Consider the following 21,270-nt stretch of genomic DNA (forward strand, 5'->3'; position numbering starts at 1 on the left):
TCCGCAGGCGTCCTAACGGCTTGATTCTGTCAACGACTATGCTCCGGCCACGTTATTTCATACACACACGGAAGCTGCGGTAAATCGCTGTAGTGTTGGCAGTCGATCTGGAGTGCACCCAAGCTCACCGCCCTCTCCACCGGCGCTCGGCAACCAACCACTGATGTAGGTCAGGAAAGAGCGGATGGGCTGGTACGTAACACCAGAGAAGGGACGGAGAAGACCGGTGTCAATTAATGCTACCTGCGAATGCGCTTTGCGCCCAACTCGCTCATTAATGGCACATTGGGCCGAACGGTTCTTCCAAGTGGCCGCCTGGTGACGTAAGCGACGGCTTAATTCCAAGCTGCCGACGCGCGCAACGGCTACGGAGCGAGCGCGGCCGTTGCCACCGCGGTACACACAACGCGGCGCATACACATGCACACACCGCCGCGCGCTCAGTGGCACACGGCGGCGGCCAGGGACGTCAAGTGGGTGAAAGTAGGCCAGCATCGCGAGGAGCGAGTCCCGCGCGTACGTATAAAAGAAATAAAAGGGGGGAGAGGCCGCCCCCCTGGGCTGTCCCTGCCCGCGCCATTAACGTATCTGCAAAAAGGCAACACAGCCCTTCCTGTGTAATTATGCCCCATCATTTCAAAAGAGGACGGCCTCACAGCCTGTCATTACGGCGCCGCTGCCATGTTCGAACGAAATAATGAGATAGGCGCCACCACCGCTCGCAGCTATGCGCCGCGCGCGCGCGCGCGCGCGCGCAGCCCACCGAAGCTGTGAAGCGGGCGTCCCCGGGGACGGTTTTATAAAATCGCCGCCGCGAAGAAGCGCGGCTCCTCGGCGGCAGCACATCCGCGGCGGCAGCGCCTTTCCTTGCACGCGCGACAAAACGCTGCTCCTCCGCGCTGCATCCTAATCGTCCGAGAGGAATTGACACTGAGCTGCTCCTGCCTGCGCGGCTGCTCGGTCCGGTCATTTCCGTGTAGCTCGTCTGGTCGGGGGCGACGCCCTGGGTGGTCAGAATTGTCCCAAAACGACGACGACTCACCCCCCTCTTCTTTTTTTTTCTTTTTCTTTTCCTGCGACGTAGCGAACGGGCGCCTCGAGAACTATAAGCGTGCCCAGATTCAGTGAGCAAATCGACGCCACGGGTTGGCAGGAGCTCTGTATGCCCCCTTCCTCTATCGTGGTTTCCTGATTCTTGCGTGTTTCGGTCACAGCAGTGGAAGAAGCTGAGCGGAATAGTATTGTTCTGGTTGTTTCGTTTATTTTTCATAAACGTATACATGTGGAATGAGATCAAGAACATTTTGAGTGAGCACCTTCCTGATCCCTGTGCATGGCGACACGGGCAGAAGCAGCATCTTACGAAAGAAACAAATTAAAATGAAAAAAAAAGAAATTCAAATTAATCAGGAATAATTCGATGCGTAGACGCATACCATATAAATAGACATTGGAAAACAGCTGCTAATAAACGCTACATAACGAGTAGATAGATGCAAAGAGAATAATGATTTCTTTCAATACAGCAGTCAAATACTACAAAACACTTCAGAATTGTAGCGATTTGGGCCTGTTGGCTGTACATCGGAAATAGTTTGAAGCGTTGGGGCTATGAACCGCGAAGTAATAAGCCGATATTGCCCTACGCCTCGGCACAATCTAAACTGTTTAAAAGAGGAATAATCAATTTATGTTTTTTTTAATGCAGTTAAGAAATCGTGTTCGCATCAGATGCAATCAAGTCTTCGCTACCAGGTTGAGCGATTGTTACAAGCTGGATACCCGTTGCATGTGCAGTGTTCTGTTGCAGAATCTTTGCTCCGAAGATTGCGCATGGAGATTAATCGGTCACAGGTTTCATCCCCCAACACGCATCAGAAGGTGGCTGTCATCCCTTACATTCATGGGCTGTCACATAATATCAAAAAGATTGTAGGCCGCTCGAAAGTTAATGTTGTGTTTTCGGCACCACAAAAGCTCTTAAATTCTGCAATCAGAGGTACGTTCGTAATCAAAGAGGCTGCAATAAGCAGCACAAAAACCCCTTTGTTCACTGTACTACTAATGTAGTCTACAGTATCCCGCTAACTTGTGGCAAGCAATACATAGGGCAGACGAGGAGGTGTTTGAATGAACGATTGAAAGAACACGCGCTAAACTTAAAGAAAACGGCACGTGATGGTTGGTTGGCGATGCACTGCAGCTCCTGTCAATATAAACCTCTTTTTGAAAAGTGTGCTGTTGTCAGCAGAAGTGACCATAGGCTCACCCGTGAGATAATAGAAACTGAAAAGATATTTTGATTAGGCTCAGCCTGTATCAGCACACCTTCTGTACACCTGTCCGATAAAGAGCTGTCCTTTCTTAGAAGGAACTCTGCGCATGTGCAGCGGTAATGCGGGACATAGTATAAACACGTGTGGTGGTCAATAAACCTTGTTGGTAGTTCGCGCTCGTCTGTGTCCCATGTGCTCATTTGTGTCTGTGTATTTGCGCTTCAAACTATTTCCGATGTACAAAACACTGTTATTCATTTTACACAAATTTGTACAGTCGAATAATCGAAAGGAAAGAAATTAAAGATTTTGAAACACACAAACTAAAATTTACAAAAATGAAGCATACTTGGACCCCCCCCCCCCCAAAAAAAAAAATAATAAAAACAAGTACCTGTATTTGGAAAATCGTGCAAGATGTTAGAATAGTGTGATTTTGTAGCACCTCTCTGTATTTCTTCTCCATAAAATCTCTATCTCTCTCCTAAATATCTGATTTATTAGCATGATATGCTAATATCTTAATAAAGTTGCAACCAGTAATTTACAGAGTGTAGTTTGTCCGACGACGGCGTGTGTGCCCCACGAGGGGAGTTGTGAGGCAAGTTTTTGTCTAACTAATTTGAGACAAGTTTTTGTCAACTCTAATTTAAGCAGCCGTTTTTAATATCTTTAAGAACATATTCGTTTCAGTCTACCAACTCGGCTTGTGTGGACATTAGTTTCCTAAAATCGAACTGACAGTTTGTGAGAAGTTGGGCCGGTATAATGTAGCGATTCCTTTTTCTTGATGTTATTCCTATCATATCGCCCAGCGCTCACGACCGGCGTATCCTAGCGATAACGTAGGCGGGGATTCGCTCTGACCATTGACGAAGCTCAAAAAGGGAAAGAATTGCAATAGAATCATTACGTTATGGCGGCCTGATTTCTTACCAAAATGCTGGTAAGATGCTGATGTGTAGCAAGCGCATCGCGGTTACTCCACTTGCTCGCCAAGTCAGCGGCCTTACATGCTTAACGGGACGAAGTGTATCGCTGAGACCGTGATCAATTTGAACATTCTGAACCGACTAAGTACGACATAACTTTCTGTCATTTGAGTAAAGCGTGCTATAACACTTGTCTTTGTAATTGATCTATTTATTAGTGCCAACAGTGCAAAAGCAGTAAACGTGAGTGAACGATGGTATAGCTCCGTGTGGAGAAGGGCTTTGCTTTGTAAGCGTTCGTAAATAAAATAAAATACAAACAAACAAACAAGTCAACAAAGAAGCAAACGAACAAGCAATTTTGTAGCGATGCGTTATGCTTTATTCTATACCAGTCTTATCATCCACCGCTCACGGCCGGCTGATCCCGTTGATAACTAAAGTCCCTATATAAGAAAAGTACCGCCATCTACTCTTTCCACCGCCGCCTCCTCTCCTAAAGCGCTTGCTTTTTTCTTTACTTTTTGCTTGCGAAAGCCAAGTCGACGGTGGCGCACCTAGAAAGTCCACGTTGAAGCTTTCAGGCCGGGCGCGCGCCGCCACCGCCGGCGGCGACTGCGGCTGCGCAGAGGACTTTCAACATGGCTCTGAGTCGGAAAAAAAAAAGAAAATATAAAGAAGTGAAAAGCGCGCGCTATCATCGTCCAATCGGAGATACAGGAGAGAGAGAAGCGGCGTTTTTTTTAAAGGATGGCGGTACTTTTCTTATATAGGGACTTTAGTTGATAACGGGAGCGGACCGTCGCTCTGACCGCTGACCAAGCGCGAAAAGCGCGAAAAGGCATTAGCATCGGAAAGGCATCGCTACAAAATACCGGCCCTGCTATTTTATTTTTCATTCATTTCTTTTGGCTGGAGGGATGAGTGGCTTTGTCACCTGCGCAGTGAAAGGCAGGATGTATAGCACCCGCCACTTACAAATCCTGGCCCGTATTCACAAAAAGCTTTTACGTTATAATTGTTCGTGAAAGCAAATTTCAGCCAATGGTGATGTTGGACATATTATTAGTGATTGCGGTCGGCCAAAGGGAAAAAGCACTCACGAAGGAAATGCGTTGGTAATGCGGCCCCTTGTTATAACGTGTACGGGCAACGTTATCAGCATAACAACGCTATCCCTACTTTCATGCTTTCCGCTTCACTTCCGGGGTTTGTCGATGCATTGCTTCGCTATGCGCTTTGCCTCCTATTCACAAGAAAACTATGAGGTCTGAACCATGCGCACATGATTAAAAACAGCGCGAGAAGATACAGTGCTCACAAGAAGCGGTCAAGCACGCGCAGCGTTGTCGAGTCGTTCCGTATCAGATGGCATCATGTCGTACTGTGTGTGTATTCCTGCGAACTTTATTCATGCGCTATTGTCCACTAGCTCAGCAAACTAATGCGAATTGCACTGGCGTTGCTGCATGAAGCAAGTGGTAGGCCAAAAACAATGATGGCAGCAGCGGAGGAATTCACAGGCAGAAGAAGAAATGCGATGAACAAACTGAGGCGAAATGCATAATATTTTGGGTTACCAATTTACTTTCTGGCACATTTCTCGGGACACAAAGAGGGGGAAAAAAAAATCAAACTTGCAATACCACCTGCCCGGTCTGAATATAGGAAATGGATGATAATTTATTAACTCTTTGCAGCGAATTCATGCAACGATATTTCGTCAATATAATTGTTTATGTAATAAAAATGGAAACTCGTTAGTGATCAATAGATCTCACGAGCAATCGAACGCATCACTATGACAACAGCTGCGCATAACGCGTATTCACCACCTTGAGCTTGGCGGGACATTCTGCCTGCATGCGTATTTTTTGGACAGCTGAGGATCGGGTTTGGAGATCTTGCTAATACGCGTGAAAAAGCAATAAAACGCGATAAAAAGAGGGAGAGGAAAAAAAGACCGGAGCAGACTGCGGTGGTGTCCCGCCAACGACATGCACAGAGCGGCGAGGCGTTGAGCGCGCGCAGGTCGATAGCCTTCGCGGATCGGCCCGCCGACCTCGCCGACTCCGGGAGGAACGCCGCGAGGACCAGCACCTTCGTCATCAGGGCAACCCGGGCCGTTTAGCCGCTGCCTCAGTGGCAGCGGCGGCGGAGTCATTGAAGCTGCGAGAGATCTGAGTCGCCTTTCAGCCGCTGTAATGCATTCGTTTCCACACGAGACAAGCGCCAAAGCAGCGCCGCTCCCCTCGCGCTCTGACAACCTCATTTCGCCCTCCATATCCGTGTGCCATTCTGCGCGCCTTGACGGATCTGCGTATCTCGTGCTGCCAGTATCAACATGCAATCCCCGCGGCGGGGTCTACCGGCTTTCGGCCACCACCGCTCCCTACCTCCCCGGCAGATGGCGCGCGGTGGTCCTGCGTTGCCAAGAAGCTGCTCGCACGGTGGTTTTTCGCGAAACCGTTTTGCCCCGCCATCCGTCTCCATCAGACCGATGGCGTCTCATTGGTGGAACAATGATGACGAAGTAAGTGACGCGCATATTTGGCTTCTGCGAAGGAAGCGCACAAACATCGGCACCGACACTCGCAGCAACCTTCCGAAAGGTTATTATGTACGTGGCATTCCACTTAAGGCCCACGATAAAGTGCGAGCGGCGCGGTTCCCAAACGCTTCAATCATGTTTGCTAGACATCGACGAGAGTCCTTCCTTCGCTAAGTGCTTCCTCGACATCCAGCACTGTCAGCTTGCATGCGAGTGAACGCGATAGTATAACGTTGAAACTATACTGCCAACAGCTTGCCCAGATTTGGTGGTGCATTTCGTGCCCTCAGCCAACTACAGAGGTTTCCGGAAGCACAGCCGGTATCGGCCAGTGCGCTGATGGAATCGGGGATCTTTTCACGAATTACATACGGTGCAGATGCGCCCCAAATCAAAGTGTAGCTTCTAACCGCGAAATGTACTTAGTGTTCATTGCCAGTGTGTCATTCGAATAGATAATCGATATATCATTTGAAGTTGGTTTCAAGACAGAGAAAAAGAAACTTTTCATTTGAAACAATTATTCAGCATTTGCTGTAACTTTCGAACCGCTTGCGTTAAAAGCGTCGGCGGCGTTAGGGGAAGCCAAAATTCACCATACACAACTTCAATTGTCGCCTTGGTGACCTCTATGCATTTATGACGACCAAAAGTATAATACAAAAGAATAAAGAAAAGAAAAAGAAGAGAAAAAAGGTGGAGTAAAAGAAAGATGTAGCAATGGCGGGATAAGAATACAGAATGACTATGAAATGGAACAACAAGAAGCGGATGCGAAACGCACAAAGCGAACAGCGGAGGAGAACTCGTAAACCGTCCGTGGACTCGTAAAGCTCCAAATGTGCAACGTAGGTATTTTTCCGACTAACGGCTTCTGTTGGGGTAAGCTACGTGATCTATTTAACTTATGTTGCGATGGAGTTTGTGCCTACTTGTTAAATAATTGTCGTCGGACACGTGACAAATGTAGCCACATTTTCATTACACTGTTGTCAAATCATTACTGACGCCACTCATCATTCGCGTCATTAGCACTAAAGACCGCGCAATTTTTTAATGCATACTATCAAAGCGTAATAAAGTGTTTGTGTTTGTTTTTTAAGTGCGGGAAGCCGGTGACGTGGTAGAGGAGATAGGAGAGCTTATAGAAAAGCGTATATATATATATATATATATATATATATATATATATATATGGTTGTATAACTTCATTACTATCCATTACTTACACTGCAAATCAATACGCTTAATTGACTGATTAACACATGTTCAATATTTTAGCGCACATATTCCAATACACCAATTGAAGCCAGATATTTTACAAGGCACATCCGCTTGGAATGAATTTTGAAAGTAGCACCAGTATTGCAGATGAGTGCACTCAAACTTGCCGTAGAAATGTAGTTTTTTCCACTTTTTTAACAAAACGCCTTTTTGTACATTGAAGGCTCAAACGTTCTGAGACACCAATGCATTTTGTCGCAAAATTTCTGAACGCATTTCTTAAAAGTGGTGTCATCCTCAGAATTCGTTTTAAGTGGATATGACTTTAAAAGTCGCCTGCTGCAATTTGTAAATTGCAATATGTGGCATAAAGTAATTAGTTTCAAGCTAATTAGCTAAAATTGGTAATTCGCGAACTATTAACTTCCATTTTTGTGCAAATAACCTCTGCCTTTGAGATTAATCTAGCTCAAGAAGTAGAATTTCGCTATATGTCACGGTTGATTTTGAAAATTCTGTCCATAATACAAAAACAAACAAAAAAAAACAGTACACACACACACAGACACACGCACGCACGCACGCACGCACGCACGCACACACACACACACACACACACACACACACACACACACACACACACACACACACACACACACACACACACACACACACACACACATACATATATATATATATATATATATATATATATATATATATACCTTGGAAATTCATTTCAAGTGGGTGCGTCTTGCAAACTCACGGGCTACAATTCGTACATTGCAATATGCGTCGTGAAGTAATCAACTAAGAAGTTCCTTAGTGAATTTTTGGTTAATTAGTTGAATACGTGTTTCGATTTCTCGTGCTACTAAAGTCCACCTCTTCGAATAACCCAGCTCCACGCTAAGAATTATGCTACTTGCCACAGGTGATTTTGAAAAATTCCGTAGAACGTAAACATGAACACCCCGTGTATGTAGAATATATTTAGTCCAACTGATGGTAGTCTGCTTCGGACCGCCATCATTTGGACTTCGCTCCTCGAATGGCAGAACGTGTGTCGCGTGAGCTCCTGAACAACACTTTGGAACGTGGTGAACGCGGTTTAAGTCATGGATCCGGGACCTCAAGGAGGTGCGGCGTAATACTAACGCATTTCTCTCGCATTCACCGCTAAATCGCCATTGACAAATTTTTCTTTCAATCCCAACATAATTGCTGAAAGACGGCCACGCCACCAACGGTCATGTCCGTGATACCACTTCAATTCAGCGGAAAACAGGTTTGCCTCTTCAGCGTGGTTGGAGAGCCGAGCATTTTTCAAAGAAGTCATCTCGAGTCTTTGGCAAGAACGCTGTTCTCGCCAGGAACAAGGGTCACTGTGGATATTTTGCGACAAAGAGGTGTGTCTCCAAGATTTTTTTTTCTGTCTTAACGTGACCGCCGCCACCGCCTCCGCCACCACCATCACTACACCACCACCATTATCATTATAATCTTTTGCTACTCATCACTTCTTCCTTTTTGGTTTCGGCTACACGGCCCCCTCTGCCATTTCAAGGGGTACAGCTCAATCAGCATCAATATTGTCACAGTACTTTCTTCCCTTTTCCTCACTCTTTCCTTATCTCACTACTGTGCAGCTGGTTATATAGGCCGTTTACAGCGATTAGGTCGCAGAGCGCGAAAGAGGTGGCGCTACCGGTTCCGACGCCATACGACGCCATACGACGCCTTCTGAGTACAGCTGAATGCCTGAATCGCCGCAAAGGGTGATGGACTTGAGCTATGTCTATTGACCGCAAGGATACGATAACTTATCACACATTTGCTGCATAGTGGACTCGGTGCACCTAAAAAAGTATCCTTCGATACTATGCGATATCAGCGTTCCCTTCAGTACCAATAAGAGAAACACGAGTTCGCGTGTTTTGTGGCAAGTAGGCTATACTGTGCTTAAAAAAGTAGATGTTTAGCTCCTATATGAATCTTATATGGACAGTTACAAGCGTGAGTGAGCTATAGGAATAATTGAGTGTCCATTCGTACATATTTGATGTCGCCGCGCACTGTCGTGCTATGCTTAACTAAGATTACACTCCCGGTAATGAATGCCCATTTTATTAACAGGAGGAAACGACCGGTCAGGGCTCGTCTCCGTACGCGTAACCGCTCATATGGTCATGGTGATAAACCGAGAGCGCCTCCCGTGAAAACACGTTTTTATTATGGGACTAGCCAACGGCTAGCAGGCCCCCCTACCTAGCTTCTTAAATAAAGTGTTTACTACTACTACTACTATTATGTTTGGTAAGTACGGGAATTAAAAAAGGTGGTGTTTCACTGCAAATTTTGTTCTGAGCACAAAAATAGTATGGAAATGTTCTTTTTTTTATTAAATGTATTTAAGGGGAGGTTGGTGCCTATATGTGGCGCCGGCTACTCCTCTTCTCTTACATGATAGTTGTCGTCGGAAAGTTGTCAAAAATCACAAAACTGGACTAATAACCAAATGTACAAACATTCACGTACTAAATCTTAACTGCAATATAAATAAATGTTCGCGCAACAGAAGAGCTTACATAACATAAATACTCACAAAACCGAAGTGTAAATTCACACGCAACACATGAGTTCACAAAGCATAAATATTCACAAAATCAAGATGTTCACACAGAAGATACGCAGAAATAGAACACTCTTGTACGTAGAAACAAATGCTACATGAACACGAAGACACAATAAACATGTAATCAAGAGTGCCTGTTAATAATAACAATGCCAACAATAACTGATATCTGACTTAGTATTTTTGTGTTCTTGACCGACTGCAGTTTCGTTCAAGCACAAAACACCAAGGCACTTCTTTTTTCATCCGAATGACTAACTCAATGACCGACAAGCTAATATAACACGGGCGTCTATAGATAGGTTGGCAGACTTTCACGTATACATAGACCTGGCTGTTTTCGCTTATTTCATTTACTTAACTTCAATTTACGTTCTACGTACCAAACCTACGATCTGATTATCAGGCACGCCGTAGCGGGCTGCTCCGGAATAATATTGACCACTTTTTTTTTTTTTTAACGAGAACCCGGCCAATGCAAGGCACGCGGGTGTTTTTGCATTTCGCCTACATCAAAATGCGGCCGTGGCGGTCCGGATTCGATCCCGCTACCTCAGCGCCACCTTATAGCCACTATGCCACAACGGCGGGCCACACATTACTGTTAGTTACGCTTTGTAGCTCTTTAGAGTGTTTGGCAGTATGTCTGATTTCAGAATTATCAGGCGTGTCAGGATGAAACTTGGTATGTATAAATTGTATAAATTGCTCCTTGGGAGAAACATATTAGAGAAAGTTAACGTTGTAGATAGTTTAGGGATGCCATACGAAAATATCAAGTTTAGTTCTTATTGGGTGTCTGCTCTATGATTCTGGGGCAGTAAATTGTTTTCTGTTTACTACCTCTAACACAAATTATTTATTGTTCCGGTTTATTTACAAGCGAAACCACGGAAGGGCAGGTAAACGAGTGCTTTAGAATGGACATACTGAATAAATCTTGAAGTTGTAGGTGGTTTGGGGGGGGGGGGGGAGGGCCGTAGGATATCTCCAGAATGCCGTCAGAGCCATTAAAACACTCCGCCAGGCACAAACCGGCGCTCTCCTTATCCTCGCCCGTATGCACCTTCTACCTGACCTCCACACGAAAGAGCCACCACTGTGCTGCCACTGTGGCGGCTACCCCAATATTCCTGGGTTAGCTGCCATGAACGGGTACTGCACAGGAACAGCCATGGCACTGCTTCACCACGCTACACCCCCTACCGGCCTCCACATCCCTCAGCTCTAAACTCCCTGCCGAGTGGTTGACCACAGCCACTTCATGCCAAGACCGCAGGTATACCTTGCGGTGTTCATTGGCGACGTGCTGGAGAACGCTGTAAGCGAGGCCCTGGACTAAGGGCACCGACATCCTACCTAATCTTGATGTCAGTAAAGTGTTTTCTTCCTCTCTCCGCCTCCGTCTCTCGAGCAGTGAATTCAATTTTAGAGTCGTTGCTGTCTATGAAACGGCTCAACATTCCTGCTGGTAACTTTTCACACGGATACAGGAGACGATCTGCGCTTTGAAAGCAACCGTTGAAAGTCTCTTTACAAGTATAGTAGTGCCCATCTGAAAGTCTCGACTGCAAGCTTTGGCGTGTTCAAGGCCATCAGGTTATGGGCCGCGCGCGCGCGCGCCCACGCACGCACGCACGCACGCACACACACACACACACCACACACACACACACACACACACACACACACACACACACACACACACACACACACACACACACACACACACACACACACACACACACACACACACACCACACACACACACACACACACACACACACACACACACACACACACACACACACGCACGCACGCACGCACACACATGAAAAAATAGGAGTTGATAAATTTCGCTATTCTTAGAAATAGAACGAAGACGTGAAAATAAACTGATTTTCCGTGACAAGGCATGTTTTCCGAGTGTATGCCTTAACATATTGTTTTCATGCTATCCGAAGAATAAGCTGGGAAGCAACTTCAATGACAGCTATTCGCCAAACTAACCAAAACATGTTTCAGAAACAAAGAGAACTTGTTAGGTCGCTTTACGATGTTACCATGAGTCGCTTTCGACTCATGTTAACACCATGAATATATGAACGCTAATGAAATCTGCTTATGAGAAGTTGCTCACGTGTTGCCTGAAGAATCCAATAAAGCCATCTCGTGCACCGGTGACCCCATTAACTTACGTAAGTTTAGCGAGCATTAACTTACGTTCCATTTGAGCGGTAGCCCGCATGACATGACCAAAATAAGAAAGCTTTAGTTCGATGACCTTTTCTTCGAAGAAACAGTAGGGTTTAATCTCACCTAAGACCGAAAGATTTGGCAGTCCGTGCATGCAATTTTCAAGACTCCACCCAGCACCGGAGCTCGAAGAAATCAAGTTTCAACAGAGGTCATCAGTACTTACAGATCTGCAAGTACATAAATAACAATTTCGTTGGGTGCCTTTGTGTTTGAAGCTTTATGTCACGTTGCACACGGTAAAATGATAACCATGTCGAACGTTGGTGGTCAAAGCGACCGGACGTTAGCGAAGGTGCAGGGGGGTGACCCTAAATAACACCGATTTTATATAATAAGGCCTCTAAAGACTTGTCCTAACGAAGTTTCGTATGATATATTTAAAGGGGAAAAAAGGAAGAGGGGTGCTTATGTTATTGGTTTTCTTTCTTTCTTTCTTTTCTTTCTTTCTTCTTTCTTTCTTTCTTTCTTTCTTTCTTTCTTTCTTTCTTTCTTTCTTTCTTTCTTTCTTTGCTACATAACAATCTTGATTCAAGGATGTTCTGGCATGGCGATATACGTGTGTGGGTGTTCCCTAGAATGAGCACGCCTCTGTTTTTCTCCATACATGTCGGGTCTTGTTAATAGCGGCGCCTGCAGGTGTTATACGCTTCTTGTGAACACTGGGCGGTACACCGGTGCACGCAGTACGCGTATGGCGGCGTCCCAGCACCAACGCAAAAGAGTGCTAGGCTGCTTACGGTAGCGGCATCAGGAGCGAGCGCTGTCCACCAAATGGGCACCGCGAGCCGCGGCGCGGATAGATTCGACCAGCGTGTGCGGCAAGAGTAATCTAGCCACTCATCGATGCCTCTGAAACATTAAAAGGGCAGGCCGCCGGCACAGTGGAGGTCGGTCGATGCTACTCGCAAGAGAAACAAACACAAAAGGGGAAGCGCCAAGAGAGGCACAAGCGCAGCGCGAAAGGAAATAATTAGGTGCTACTGCGCGGGGCTAATAGTCACTCAGTGTAATTGCCAGGCCGGGCATGCATGCGGGGCGCGGGGGGAAGGGGCGCGCTGTGCCGCAGGAGCCGGTGCACGGGACCTGTAGCACGCGGTCAACATGCCAAAAAGAGTTGCCGAATGAGTCTCGGGTGGTTTCTCATACAAAATGAATGCGCGCCAATTTGGCTGTAGCTGCTGCTGCTGCCTGGCGTCCCCTCCCCTGCCCTTCCACACACACGCGCTAGCTTTCCTGACCACCGTGATGCGGCCTGATGGATCACGCCGGCAATCGGAGGAGAGAAGCGGTGACGCCACAGCGACCTCTTCATTTCTACTGGCCGATATGGAAGAAGGGAACTCCGGGGTTAGGGCACCAGAACAAGTTGTCTGCATTGGTTCGCACGGTAGAAAGAATGCTATAATTCGCCGATGCAAGCGCCACCGGCGACTCAGTGGCACTCATTACCACAGCCAGTCTCTTAATGTGCGCAGGTGGCATCTGGCCTCTGGGCTTCAGGAATGACTCGCCCGTAGGTTCGCGCAAGATTCCAAAAGGCGGAAACGCTGGCGCCTGCCTATCTTCACATACGAGGTCTCGGCGTATCAATAGAAAAAATGTAGGTTAGTCTCTTAAGCAAAAATTGATGACTTCCTAACCTGCATCCATCATTGGCCAAATTGTCTGGTACAAAATACATTCTTATGAAGCCTTATCAGCCGGGACCTTCCCTGGTCTCACGTCACAACGTCGACAGGGTCCAAACAAGTCGCCCTCCATAACGCAGTTTATTATGTTAGTCAACAGTCATCATCCAACGGTAAGTTATATTCTGCAATTAAAAGGCAGCTCTGCAATCTCTCCTGCCAGCTATGCGTCGCTGCCTCCATGGACAGCTTGTGACAAAGATAATTAGAGTACATTAGCCTCACACCGTTGACAGACGTCACAACATAATATTTCAGTGGCTATCTTGCCGGGGCACTGGCAGTAAAAGCGCCGACGAAGCTGTCCCCTGAGCACAGCACATGATGAAGCAGAGTGCACTTGATTCCGTCGTCAATAGCGGACGTAGCGTGGCGCCTTATAGCCTTCGTGCTCGTGGCATCACGTTAAGTAAGTGGGATTCACCGAATTCGACTAATATGCTTGTTGAAGCCATTGTATACCGCAACTACGTAAACAGACAAAAAGAACACAGAACCAATCTCTTGTTTTTTGTCTGTTTTATTTGCGCTACAGTGGCTTCAACAAGTATCAGCCAACTAGCCCAAGAACAACTTGCTTTCTGTTTCACTGATATGCGTTGCCTTTACGAACGCTTTTCAATTGCTAATTGGAATGGAGGCCATTTCTATGTACATGGTTCAGAAGAAACCTTAAAGCAAAATTGTGTGACTGCCCGTCATGATTACGGGCTTGCTCTTCGCAGCTCTTTGGAGGCATTAGGCTACAGTACTTTCACAAAAGGTGCTTGGTGCCCCTCCCCCTCCATTTCTTAAAGATGGGCTAAAGTAAATCCGTGTCACTAAAGTAAACAAAAAGTGAACGTCCCAAGCACAACTTTTGTGGCCTGTTGAGTTGTGACGAAACCGACGGTCACGCAGAATCACATTTAGTCATGTAGGAAGGCCCTAGTAGGGCACACATCAAACCAAATATCACAAGGAGTGCCATTCCACAGTCTGCACAATGCGTCTGCGTTTCCTTCTTTTAAATGCCTAAGCATTTCTATGCCTACCCAACGAGAAGCCTGTCCGTCACGTAAGACGAATGCAATGGCTCATACCCCCGAAAGGCTGAGGGTACAAGCGCTCAGCAAAGTGAAGTGAAGAGTGCATACATTCATTGAAATCATCCATACAACACACAGAACAGCATACGTTTCAACAAAGAACAAGCTCAAAACAAGCATCCGAACCATCAATAAAGCATTGCATACCCCCCTCATCAGTTGCAGTGGTGGTTTTGCAACAGCTTCGCTTCGCTGGACATCCACTTTTGCAGGTTGATAACAACCTACAAGGGTTGATAAGGGTCGGATCGAGTCCTATAAGGGTGATAACAACCGATAAGGGTTGATAAGGGTCGGATGTAGTCCGATAAGGTTGATAACGATCGATAAAGATTGATAAGTATTTATGCTGGTCGGATCAAGATTGATAAGATTGATAATGACACCGCGTTGCGTGGAGATGAGCAAGTGCCACAATGCTTACGCATATTTAGACAACTACAGTGGAGTTTCTGCGTGAATTTTTATACTTTTCTATGTCCGCAATATCTCTTTCGACTCCAAGTTTAGTCTTCTTCGGAGTTTGAAGAATCCTCACTGATTGCACTTTTTCGGCAGTTTCGTTGCGGAACGCTCCCGTCACATGTTCCATCCAAGAACTACGTGCGCGTTAAGGAGAGGGGTGAGCATTCGTACGAGGGAGGAGGAGGGAGACCGGTGAGCTGCGTCTACAACTCCAGCGAAGCAGCCGCTGCGCGTGGCGCGTTTGAGCGCGGCCGCGCGCGCCCTATCTTGGAGTTAATTTGCGGCGGGGTACAATGGCTAGGGAGCAGTGATCTCTTGTGGCTTCACGTGCACTCCGTTCTCGCGCGCCTAGAGTAGAAATTCGCGTAATCTCAAGCTTCGGAGACGCGTTAAAGATAGAGGTAGCATGAGGCGTTCATTCGACACCATGCTTGGTAATTTATTTAATAAGCGAATGTTTAGTGGAATTTATACGGCTGATAAAACTGCTAACCTTATTATAGATGTTCAGTAATTTGCTAGCGCAATAAATACTTCGTCTTTCTGGCAAAACTACAATTTATTCCCTACGTGCTCTTTGTATTTTTTGCCTCCTGTATGCTACAATCATTTGATCCTGTGCTTCACTTTATATACAGGTATATAAATTGATAGCCGTCGCCGTATAGCACATTTTGTAGAACAACGCTCGCGTAATGTGGTAGGTTGTAGGTTCGGATCCCACCGACCGCATGTTATCGCTTCGTCCACATTAATTTCACGTTTTTCATTCCTTTCTGGATTTCAATTTCAATCACAGCAGCTGATTTCATCTATGCTTTCCTTGGCTTCTTTGTCTGTTGGATTCTTATAGCCGTGATCAACAAGATTCGAGCCTCTCGGATTCCCTTCTTCTCATCCACGTATATATATATATATATATATATATATATATATATATATATATATATGCGCAGGCAGGCTTTAAGCGCTTTATGTGCGTGCAGTTAAGTTTCTTTTTCTCTCCTTCTTCTCATCATTTATTTCGTCACCTTCCTCCCCTTCCAGGGTACCCCTCCGGGATCAGCCTGGTTAATCTCCCTGCTTTTCCCTTTTATCAGCTCTCTTCTGTTAATCATCGAGGAATGATATTACGCATATCCAAAAGTTTGCTCGCAAGTTTGTAAGGCAAGTTAGAGAGAGAGAGATTAAAGAAATGAAAGGCAGGGAGGTTAAGCAGAGAAATAATCCGGTTTACTACCCTAAACTTGAGGGTGGAGGAGAGGGACGTAGAAAGACAAGATGGAAATAGAGAGAAATAGTGAAACAAAGCACATGCATACAATCACTGCTGATTCACAGCACAAGATAACAGTTTACAATTTTCAGTGCTTTGGCCTTTGCTGCGACGGCAAGGACCCATGATGTCTTGCAGCGCCTATCGCCGAACACCGTCGCTTCTTTGACGTCATCGATGATCCGATGCGCCCCGACATCTCATTCGACGATATCCTCAGTCGCTCTTGATGCTCGGGGCACGTGCGACGCCTGCACATGCGCTCTCTGCGCCGCGATGATGTTATGCCTGCTCTCCGCCTCCTTCACTCTCTCAGATTCTAATCTTCACCAGCAAGGTTCCATCTGAGAGCAATGCCAAAATGCTCTCTTCCACCAGAAAGGGTACGCATTTGGAGAAGCCCAAGCGTCACACTAGGTTCTCCGGCCTCACTCCTAGCGTACAACGCAGGCGCGTTGTGGGTGTGCGTGACAACGGTTCCGGTGACAGCGTCGAGCGGCGACGAAGGGTTGAGGTGGCAGAGCAGGCGCGCTGGCTGCACCACGCGCGCTTCTTCCCCTTCCGCTCGTCTTGTGGTGCCATCTTGCGAGTGACTTGAGCGGCCCCAGAGAGCCGCTTTGTTGTTGCTTCTGGGCAGGAGAAGCAACAGCGGCAGTCGCGGGTGAAGAGGAACATTTCCGGGGCCGCCCGGCTGCGCGTCGCCGGCCCCAGCGGCCAGCGCCGCCGCGATAAGGCTGCCGCCGAAGCACTCTAGCGGTGGCGCCTCGCCGCTGTCCCGGTGCCGCCGCCGCCGCCGCCGCAGATAGCGTGAGCTCTTCTTCCCAAGCACATGTCGCCTTGTCGCGAGCAGACGCCGCGTCTTCAAGGACGCCGCTTCCAGGGCGCACGCGGGTCTTGTTTTACTGCCTGCCATTCTCTAAGGCGCCCTTTTGTTTCTTTCGTTTTTTTTTTTTCGTTTTGCCCCCCCCCCCCCCCCCCCCCCCCCCCTTCGCCCCATTCCCTTACGCATTCTCACTGGACCCGGTGACCCAGCCGCGGTATATTGTTAGTGGGAAACAAAGTAAGCCGCCCGGCTTTGCTTTCTGGCGCCTCTCAGGTATACGTTCCCGAGGTCCAGCAACTCCATTGCAGAGCAGCCTGCCGAAAATTTTTCACCTTTGCCTTTCGTTGCGGTAAGCCAGCGTAGCTTCATATACGCACTGACACGCGCAACGTATAGGACTGTCCTTGTACGTAAGTGGAGTGCAAATATTGAATCTGCATTCCTACCCCGAAGAAAAACGAGCAAGTAATGTTATCTTCTCGACGACAATTAGAGTTGAGTGTCGGCGGCTCTTATCCATTAATTTACTGTTCGAGGTCACGGCCACGGCTTGAGAGGAAGCTGGAGAACTGAGGTTCTCGCAGGCTATGGGCCGCAGCGGTAGCGCCATTAGAAGCCACCTTTACGGCGATAAAAAGTATTTTTGGGCTGGTTGGTTCAATATAGCAGTGATTTGTGCCAGAGAACACGAGGGACAAGCGAGGAGTGACCATCTCGGTCTCCTTTCTTGTCTCTCATGTTCTCTGGCACCCTTTGCTGCTTTACTGCGGCCCATCTGGTTCCATTTCTGACGGTGGCCGCGAAGCACCGGTCTTAGGCAATCCTAGCCACATCTCTAGGTGAGCCCGCCTCACACTGGGTGTACTCCGGGGCGTCCAGACAATTGTAAATTCTCATGGGATATTGCCAAGTCACACTCACTACAATAACCTACGAACAAGCTTCCGATTTCCCGAAGTTAGTCTTGGAGAACACAGCTGGCTGCTTTTGGTGTTTGTTTTCCGAAACGGCGTTTTTCAGTGTTTTGCGGCAAGAAAATTTTAGAGAGAGTGATTGTGCAGAAGAGGAGCCGCTAATTTCTTTAGAGCTCTTGAGGGAGCACAGCTCAGGGAGCATGGCTCAGCACCCAAGAAAATCTTAGAAAGCGGCGATCATCGGTGAAGAGCGAGAGAGAAACAAGCAGACAAATGATGTCGGCAGTGTAGCACGCGTGGCGCACGCACACGTGTAAGTATTCGATTCCATGTGCAGTAATTAGTTACTTGTGATCATTTACATTTTTGGATACCTTTGCAGTTGATCGATTACTTTGTTTACTCGGCAACGTTCACTGTAATTGAATTGATTTCTTAAGTAACCAATTACATGTAACCTCTTAATTTATTGACGGACAAGCTGTAAGAGGTGATGTGGCTTTAAGCACTTGAATTTAGCAGGAACTACAGCAGAACACCCGCGGTCGCGTCATGCAGCAGCCTCACGAACTTGCATGTTCAGACAGACAAGCTGGGGCGTCAGTATTTGTTTCCTCATCTTAACGCTCCAGCAGATGTTAGCTGAAGATTTAAACCAGCGTTGCTTCGGCTCGATAGCGATGACCACTTCGGACGTTGATGCCAGGGGGTCACCTGCGGATTATTTTTTTCTCTTATTTCTACTTTTCGTTGGGTCTACCAGGAACCGATTCCCGAGACTCAGCAACAATGAAACGTTGCGCTTCATAGGAGGACCCAGACGGGAGCATTGCGGCATTTAGTAAACAAAATCTCGTGCGCAAGGTGTTCGTAAGTTACAACGGCGCTCTTTCCCCCCATGACCGTACATCGAGCGAGTTTTCGGACTCGCTCCTGGTGACGTCACAAGAAAACGAGGAAAGATGGCCGACGAAAATTTTGTGAAAGAATTACCAGTGAAGGTAAACAACGTGTGAAGGACTGCAGAGGACGTACTGAAAGGCCAGGCCAACTTATTCTATTTACTGTATCTGTGCAATGTTAATAAAGGATGGGAGGAAAGTAGCGCAGGTGTAATCGATTACATTTTAATAATTGCTCAGATAATTTCATGGGGCAGTAATTGGTCAAAGTGATCAATTACTTTTTGAATGGTTTTTTTTTTTCTGTAACGTGTACAAGTCACGCTCAAAATGAGGCTTGCGTGATCCCTCTTTCACAAAGCGATGCACGCAACTGATTACGTCAATTGTCCATCCAAATATTGAGGTATGCGTGGTTTGAAAATGGTGATGAAAACCCAATCTATTTCACATGATCCGAAAATAAAATTATATATTTAGTACAGGAATTTATAATTCAGTCTTAGGCTCTACTACACAAAGTGATTTCTTTACATAGAACAGGTTGAGCCCAAAATGCGGCGTGTTCGTAATCAGAATCGCAAACATTGACCATATTTTGTTGCAGAGCGCTAACTTTGTTCCAAATCGAAAATAATTATACGCGAGAAATAGCGTGCTTTCTACAGAAAGCTAATCTCATGTTAAAACAGTATAGGATCCATGGCCTGCTATTCTACAGCAAAAATGTGCAGTTCACGCATTTAAAGATTAAAAGGAAAGGATCGCGTCAGGAATTGCGGAGAACTGTTAGAACAATGACGTAAGTTCTGTGTGAACCATTTCTCACGTGTATATTCCTGTAGATATAGGTCCTTGTGAACGGTTCCTGAAACGTTCTGGAACTTGTTCGAGCCTATGGTATAGCTTGTGCACATTGTATTGTACACTGTTTACTTGAACTGGGTGGGAACTGCCCGTGAATGCACTACAATTCTATTTTTATTTCATTTTTTAAACCAAACTACATTAACTTACCGCGCGAATTGTGCGTGCCATAATGTACAATGGACTTACTTATTTGAACTTTCTGTGAACTATTCGTGAGCGCGTTTCACATTTTATTGTATTATTTTGTTTATTCGAGCAAGCCTATCTTTGCTATGCATTGTTTGGCCAAGCGCTGCTGCGCTTCTTGCGATCGACCGGCCTGTGTGAACGCCTGGGATTGCAACGCCATCTCTGTTAGCTGTTCCTGTTTTTTTTTTTTCACTCTCTCTCTATTTGCCCTCTTTCCAAGCCCTGCATCCCCCACGCCAGTGCAGGGTAGCAAACAGGAAACTCGCGTCTGGTTATCCTCCCTGCCTTTCCTCTCTCGCTCTCTCTTTCTCTCTCTCTTTTGAGCAAGCGAGAAGGAGTAGCCGGCATCAACAGTGATGCCAACCTCTCACGCACGTACGCACACGCGCAAACACACTGATCGATTTCTGCATGCACTACTGTAACATTGTCAGAGTGTAGTTCGCGACGCGAAGACGATTACGACTATACGTTGGTGTCAAAGATCAATTGACGTGCTGCCAACCATCCTGTGCTCAGCGTTGGCATTTTCCGAACACCTTAGTAGAGGTGCTGAGACATTCCAGGCAGGACCACACCGAGTCTTCGTCGTCTACAGAAACATCAATGTCGTGTGTGTCTTCGCAGTGAACAGCACTGTGACGATGTACAACTATATGTACTCCCTGTTCTTTGATTCATTTCGTTTGCTTCGAAAACATTCTGAAAAAACGTTGGTTTTGTATAGAACACGTCTTTCCAGCTGCATAAATAGTATATTCGCAACGATTGCGAAAGCCTGGTCTGTTCTACCAGAGCTTAACCAATGAGCATGTCCTTGCTCTTTTTTGCCCTTCTGTGCGACCCTCATCTGAAAACGTATGTCCGCACATGCTTGGAGGGCCACATTATACAGGGCAGCATGCCTAGAATAGCTTGCTTGGTTAGATGTGGGATGTATTGAACACGTTACGTCTTTTCGTTGCTAAGGGTCCGCTAAATCTGCTCCTGGAAATATTTGACGAAGGGAAAAGGAAAAGCCTGCAAAATGTTTGCAATAAAGTGTAGATCAATGTGAAAATTTGGTTAGGCGAAGAACTCTGGAGCTAAGTATTGAGCACGTGACCTGAACCCTTTTCACTTGGCTGTTTTGTCCGCAAAATAGTAAGACTCTGGGGATAGCCAACAGGGTCGCTCGG

This window comes from Dermacentor silvarum, chromosome 1 (genome assembly GCF_013339745.2).
Source record: "Dermacentor silvarum isolate Dsil-2018 chromosome 1, BIME_Dsil_1.4, whole genome shotgun sequence".
Lineage (NCBI taxonomy): Eukaryota > Metazoa > Arthropoda > Arachnida > Ixodida > Ixodidae > Dermacentor > Dermacentor silvarum.